Source organism: Papio anubis, unplaced genomic scaffold (genome assembly GCF_008728515.1).
Source record: "Papio anubis isolate 15944 unplaced genomic scaffold, Panubis1.0 scaffold597, whole genome shotgun sequence".
Lineage (NCBI taxonomy): Eukaryota > Metazoa > Chordata > Mammalia > Primates > Cercopithecidae > Papio > Papio anubis.
Window position 1 is genome coordinate 6,368 of NW_022166185.1, and position 6,766 is coordinate 13,133.

The window sequence follows — 6,766 nt, forward strand, 5'->3', positions numbered from 1 at the left end:
CGCTGGTGTGGAGACAGATCATGGGGAGCTGTGGGACACAGGACAGGGGTCTGTGGGAATTCTCTGTACTTCATCCTCTAGAAACTTCTCTAAAATATAAAGTTTACTAACTTTTTTTAAAGTATTTGCTCCTCTCTTGGTAGTTTGACCCACTTTGATATTTTTCTAGACTTTTCTGCATGTAAGAATGATCTGGGATGCTTATAAAAAGTCAGATTTCTGAGTTTTGCATAGAACAATGGAATCTCCAGAGAAGAGACCTGAAAATCCACATCTTTCACAAACTCCCAAAGGCATTTCTTATCAGTTGGAAACTTTGGGAAATGTTACTTTATTCTAAACATGAACTTCCCTAGACAAAAGGATTTTTCTTCATTTTAAAGTATTGGGTAATGAAAATATTTTCAAAGACATTCTCATTTACTCCTTATCTTGACCTCCTGAAGGACAATCAGTGGACATACGTCTCTGTGAAAACTGGGTTTTGGCGTAGGAGAATCACACCTCTCACCAACTTTCTGAGCACGTGGATAGAGGAGGCCCTCTTGCTGAATTGCAGGATCTGTTTGTCATCATCCACTCATGGCCGGGAGAGGAATGAGAGCACTGCACACCAGTGAGGAAAGGCAGGTGTGCTTTGTTTGCCGTAGGGACAGACTGGCTGTGCCAGGCAGACCCCCACACCGACAGCATCATTAACTTTTCTCTGATGAGGAAGATGAGATCCCAGCGCTTTGGGAGGCCGAGGTGGGAGGATCAGTTGAGGCTAGGAGTTCGAGACCAGCCCAGGTGACTTAGGGAGACCTGTTTACAAAAAAAAAAAAAAAAAAAAGAATAGCTGGGCAAGGTGGTGCTTCCCTGTAGTCCCAGCTACTTGGGGGGCTGAGGTGGGAGGATCCCTTGAGCCCAGGAGTTTGAGGCTGCAGTGAGCTGTGACCATGTCATCGTACTCCAGTCTGGGTTGACAGAACAACACCCTGTCTCTAAATAAATAATAACAATAATAAATGCATACTTCAAGTCTAATATAAACATAATTAGCATCCTTTTCTGTCTACTGTATCTCAGTGATTTGGAAGAAGAAACCTCAAGGACCACTTTTGTTTGTTCCTCAACAAAATAAAATCACAAAACAGTGGGCCTGAAATAGGATAGTGAACCCAGCTATCCTTTTAGGATCCAAACTTCCCCTTTGGATATTTGAGAAAAGGGGCCTTGAAGAGACTGAACCTCCAATATCAGACGAGGAGGGGAAGGGGGCAGCTACTCCACTCAGAAAGAAGTTCAAAGAGGTCCTCACAGATGCTCGCCAGTATCTGGTGGAGAGAGCACGTGTGTGTAGAGCCGCCTCCTGACCGAGGTGAGCCTAGACCTGTCTTCACACCTGTGCCCTCACACACAGTTCACAGGAATATCCCACAAAAATCTCCTTTCCAGATTCCTTAAGGCCCTATTCTCAATTACTCAGCACTTCAGGGTCTTCTCTCTCTATGGATTGTGTAGTAAGGCGGGCTGGGCCACCACCTCTGTTTCCCGTTTGTATTGAACATCTGTGTAAAATCAAGGTACTCAGTAATGAGAGCATCTCCAGTGGAGGAAGATGTGAGATTCTAGAATCTCAGGGTTGCAGAGAACCATGGATCACTTCCACTCAAACCTCCACTTTTAGCAAATAAGAAAACATACATTTATTAAGTGGGCCCAAAATCAAATCTCATGTGCAGTCAAGATTTCTTTGAGGAGAATCCTACAAGGAAGAAAGGTATGGGATATGCCTGATAAAATAAAAGCTAAATAAAAACTGGGAAGTGCTTCTCTGAGCAGTTGTCCAGTGCTAACTCTGTGCCGAGTATTTCTAAGTGCTTTACATATATTAACTCATTAGTACATAATTCTCCAAAGAGCTCCATGAAGTAGGAAATTTTATTATCTCCTCTTTACAGAGGTGGAAATTGAGGCACAGAGAAGGCGAACAACTTGCCCAAGATCACACAGCCAGGAAGTGACAGAACTAGGATGTGAATAAGGCTCCCAAATGAACCTGGGCTCCTAATCAGAAGTTGGAAGCTTTCAGCTGGAGCTTTAAAGGCACAAAGAATAGTAGGGCTCAAGACAGAAGGGGCGAGAAAGGGGAGGGCACCCAATGCACCAGCACCAGCACCAGCATCATAGCTGCCACCCAGCAGGGGTGTTTGCTGTGTGTTATCCTTCCAGGCTGGTCAAGGTGCATCCAAAGAGCCAAGTTCAAACAAATGTGCTCATTTGTTTAACCCCCATTAATAGAGTGCTGGATGCTTTGATGAGAGAAAGACCAAATAAAAAGGTACAATCTTGTTCTCGTGGGTCTGCGGGCCCAGTGGCAGAGAGATATTCAGGTTTCCACCTGAATCCGTGTGAAATGATGACTGCAGCCAGAGTGGGAAGGAAGCATATGCCAGGTGTTATTTCTCGCACACCTCCTGTTTTGAAAGTAAAAAGGCAGGACGGGCTCCTGAAGACTGCTGCTGGAGCTGAGATCTGAAAAAGGAGGAAGAAAAGGTACAAACCAGGCAGTGGGGAGGGGACAAAAACCTTACACTGGATAGGGAAAGCAGCTGGCCAGAGATGGCCAAGGTGAGAAGAGAAGGGATGGGGGCAAGATCGGATTTGCCTCTCGAATGGATCCTCCTGACTGCAGGGAGAAGAATGGACAGCCCCTCAAAGGCAAGGGGGCGGACAGAACGATATGGTGCGGGCCGGTTATGTCTGCTGGGAACGTGTGACGGGTAGAATGCGGCCCTGACTCCAGGCACTGCACATGGACCGCTGTGGACACCCACATCTTCTAGGAGCCTTAATCTTACCAGATGTCTCCAAAGGCACCTGTGGTCATCAGGAGGAGTAATTATCAGCATAGAATAAAGGCTATGAGTGAGAGCTCTGGGCAGTTTTAACCCCAAACCACATTGTTCTCGATGACATTGTTCAGACTCTTTACAAATAATATACCAAGTCTTTCGTTACCCAGTGTGTGTCACAGATGAATAGAGTTGCCAGATGAATGTGTGATGGCTGTATCTCTCGGAATCTCAGTGGCTTATGTGTTCTATGGCTTATGAGTTCATAGTTTTATGAACTATGTCTAGTTCAATCACTAAGACAAAGAAAATTCCCCAAACATGGCAATCATCCACCAAAATCCCCGCCCCCACCAAAGTGCTGCATTCACTTGCTTAGGGGATTTTCTTTATGAATGACTCAAATTTTCATGCGTTTGAATTTTCACAAATAAAAGGAGGGCAGTTCCTCCAGCTCATCCACTCACATATTGCTTGTATTGATGGGCTAGCTTTCCTTAAAAGGTTTTCAGGCAGAAAAATAAAGTTCTATTACTAAGCTACTTTCTCTCAGTCATGGTCCTTTTTATTAGTTTATCTTTTTTTCCAGCAAAACCCACTATTAAATTGTGGTCACCAAGGTCACCTCTGGACACAGAAGTCACTTGTGTGGGGTGGCTGGGATGTGGCCAACAAGGTGCCCTGGCCAATGCTTTCCCCACTGAAGCCAGGATACATACCACATGTGAGTCTGTGACTGATGTAAAGTTATTTCTCACACACCTCCTATTTTGAAAGTAAATACTTAGAGATATGATACATTTATTGAACAAACACTAATATAGAATATTATGACAAGCACTGTTTTAACCACTTTATAAATATTAAGCTATTTGGTCTTTCTGATAACCCTGTGAGACCCAGAGAAGCCATGTAATTCATCTAAAGTTTCACAGCTGGAGGGCTGAGCCTTGTGGCTCTGAGCCTGTGCCTCCAGCCCACTCTCTGTGCCCTGATACTCTCATAGTAAAGGGGGGTAATCACTGACATTTCCATCTCAGTGGGGCAACCACTGAAAGGGGAGAAATAATGATACACAAGAAAGAGGACCCAACCTTTGCCAACGGCAAATTTGCCTACCTCGAATATTTGCTAAGCAGGATGAGTCACAGAAGACTCAAGGATCACTGTCAAAGAAGGGGTGCGAGGCCAGGGGCTTGAACCTTGGCCATATTTTCTATCTGTGCAAACCATGGGTGTCACTTTCCCTTACATTAAATTACATGAGATTCTTTCAAAGTCCAATTCTCCAACTCTCAAACTCGAATCTAATAATTAACATAATCTTTGTTTGCTAAGAATTCTTTCCATTTATCTTAATTCTCTCCTCTTTGTGCTGTTCTATAAAAATAAGTTGCAGAAACATTATAGGAATGTTAATTTTTCTTTGATAACTCAGAAGGCACTTTAGAGTTTCACAGTCCTCAGGGTTATCATTTAAACATCAATTATCCTTGCTTGGTTGCTAAGCAGAAGACTTCATTAATAGAAACTCTGTTTAATAGGTGCCAAAAAGCAGAGTGCTTTCTATAATTGGATGGGCCACAAGTTAGCAACTCTTGAATCTCTGGATGCCTCTTGTATATTTATCCAGTCCCTTGCAGCCAGGGCCTGAGAAGGCCAGGTTGGGAGTCCCAGATAGGTGGGCAGGAAGGATACATCACTCACTCATGCAAACACATGAGGCAGTGTTGCCCGCTGAGAAACCCTGCTCCTCCCTGGATGCAGAATGTGAGGGCAGTCCAGGGGCCTCTCCCCAGCCTTATCACTGTGGGCCAGAAGCCCATAACCCAGAGACACTCATGCTCCTATCTGACTCTCCACATTGTGAGTCTCATCTTGTGGTGTGTGCAAACGAGAAGTTTGTGTGTGCAAATGCACACATTTGGTGGTAGACGAACACAAAAGCAGAACAGGTTGATGAATAAATCTTTGGTTTATATTCAATGTATTTATTTATTGCAATTTGGTATATTCTATTTGTGAATAAAATGTGCTTATTGTAGAAATTCCGGAAAACACAGAAAAGCTTAAAGAATAAAATAGAGAGCACCATAATCATACTGACCAAAGACACTGACATGCATATACATAATACACGTGTATATGCATATCAGTGTCTTTTTGCTATAGAGCTCAATGTATAAAATTGAGATATTATTATCTTGTTAATTTACTTATTTTATCCTGAACAATTTTTCATGACAGTCAACTTTCCAAAATTATAGTTTTAACAGATGAATAAGTTTTGTATGACGGGTATACCATGATTTAACTTTTTTATTGTTGATGTGAATTTTTACTATTGTAAACATTACTCTAACCATCCTAATATGTAAATATGTTTCATATCTCTGTTTCCTTAGGGTAGACATAGGATAGATTTCTAAAAGTAGCATTAATAGATTACATATGGCTTTTGGATCTGTATTTTTTTAATGTTAACTTGTACCAAATTACCAGCCTGACTCTGAGTATGGAAATGCCTATTTGTATGTGTATTCAATTTAGAAATGAAGCTAAGGAGAGGTCTTTGCCTCAGCAGGAGCTTTGGGTCATGCCGTGCCTGCAGATATCCTCTGGACGTTTCCTGTACCCAAGGCTGGGAAGGGACAGCAGTCAGGACCCACAGTGCTTGTGGATTCTGGCCAGGGCTTTCTGTGCCATGCAACCCAAGACCTCAAAGAATCAGTCACAGGAAGAAGCTAGCCACAGGACCTCATGTCCTTTGGCCCGTCAGATGGAGAGCAACCCAAGGTAAGCAGGGGAGGCAGCCCTGGGGCCAGAGCGCACAGCAGGCCAGGCATGCTTGAGGCCTTGCTGTCAGGTCCTGCTTTATGGATGCCAGGGGGGCACCAAGAGTGGAATATTCCCTGACCTCCAGCTCTGAGAAAAAATACAAGGAGAAATATGCCACTGAACCCTTTGGCTAGAGATGAAGAGCCATAATGCAGGGTTACTTAACTCTGAAAGAGATATTCCCATTTCCTCTGAAACCTGTCTAGAGACTTTACCTCAGTGCTTGTCATCCCTGTCCTACCTGTTGAAGAGGCATGTTATTTCTTGCCCAGAAGGCTCAAAGGGGCTTTATCTTATTTAAACCTGAAGAAAGGCCCTGCTGACGTTCATTGTATTTAGAGCTTCATATGACTTATTAATCAAGTCATCCTCCCTGCTATGCAGGCATTTCACAGATACTGATAAAATGTTCTCCAGAGCAAGAATGTACAGTAAGAAGTCATCAATATTTCAGCAGGCATCTTTTCTTACAGCTGAGCTAAGTCACCTGTCCCTGCAGGTACATCGTGCACATCCATTCCCTGCCTCTCCAATCAGTTACGGTGATGCACAGACTGGAGCTCCAGTGATGCACAGGTCTGGAGCTGCACCCAGCTCTGCAGGAGGGAAGAATTGACAAAGAAATAGATCTGGCAACAAACGTTGTACCGAGCAGATGCTATGCTATGCCAGGCCTGCGCCAATGGATGGAATCTACAGTGACACACACAGCCTTGATCCACAAAGAGTTTAGTTCAGTGAAGGAGAAATAGATATAAAAACAAATCACAACTCAGTATTTGCCGTAGCTAAGAGAGGAGACCTAGGGAAACAGACACAACTCACATTATTCATGAATATATCAGAGAAAACATAAATACCTTTAGGAATTTGCTATACAGCTCAGTTTGGCTTTGAAAGTGGAAGGAGAAGGCCTTTGCCCAGTGCTGGGAGTCAGCCCCTTCAGGGAAGCCTAGCCTGCACAGAGCCGGATCCAATGCACTGATACATGAATATGAAGACCTGGCCACTTAGGCTCAACCCTCTACAACTTGAAAGGGGCAATTCTCGCTCTGGGGCACCCTGTGGGGTCAGCCTATATCAGGGCTCCA

General features: G+C 43.8%; 1 long non-coding RNA gene across 2 annotated transcripts; it reads right to left on the reverse strand.

The window, feature by feature from the left end:
• Positions 1-401: 401 nt before the first annotated feature.
• LOC103888186 lies at positions 402-5,428 on the reverse strand. Of its 2 annotated transcripts, none has more exons than XR_652626.3 (2): positions 2,844-5,428; positions 402-804 (listed from the first exon to the last, which is right to left on the reverse strand). It is a non-coding gene; the product is annotated as an uncharacterized LOC103888186 (long non-coding RNA). The 2 variants fall into 2 exon arrangements; XR_001892105.3 differs by lacking the exon at positions 402-804 and adding an exon at positions 1,910-2,517.
• Positions 5,429-6,766: the final 1,338 nt, after the last annotated feature.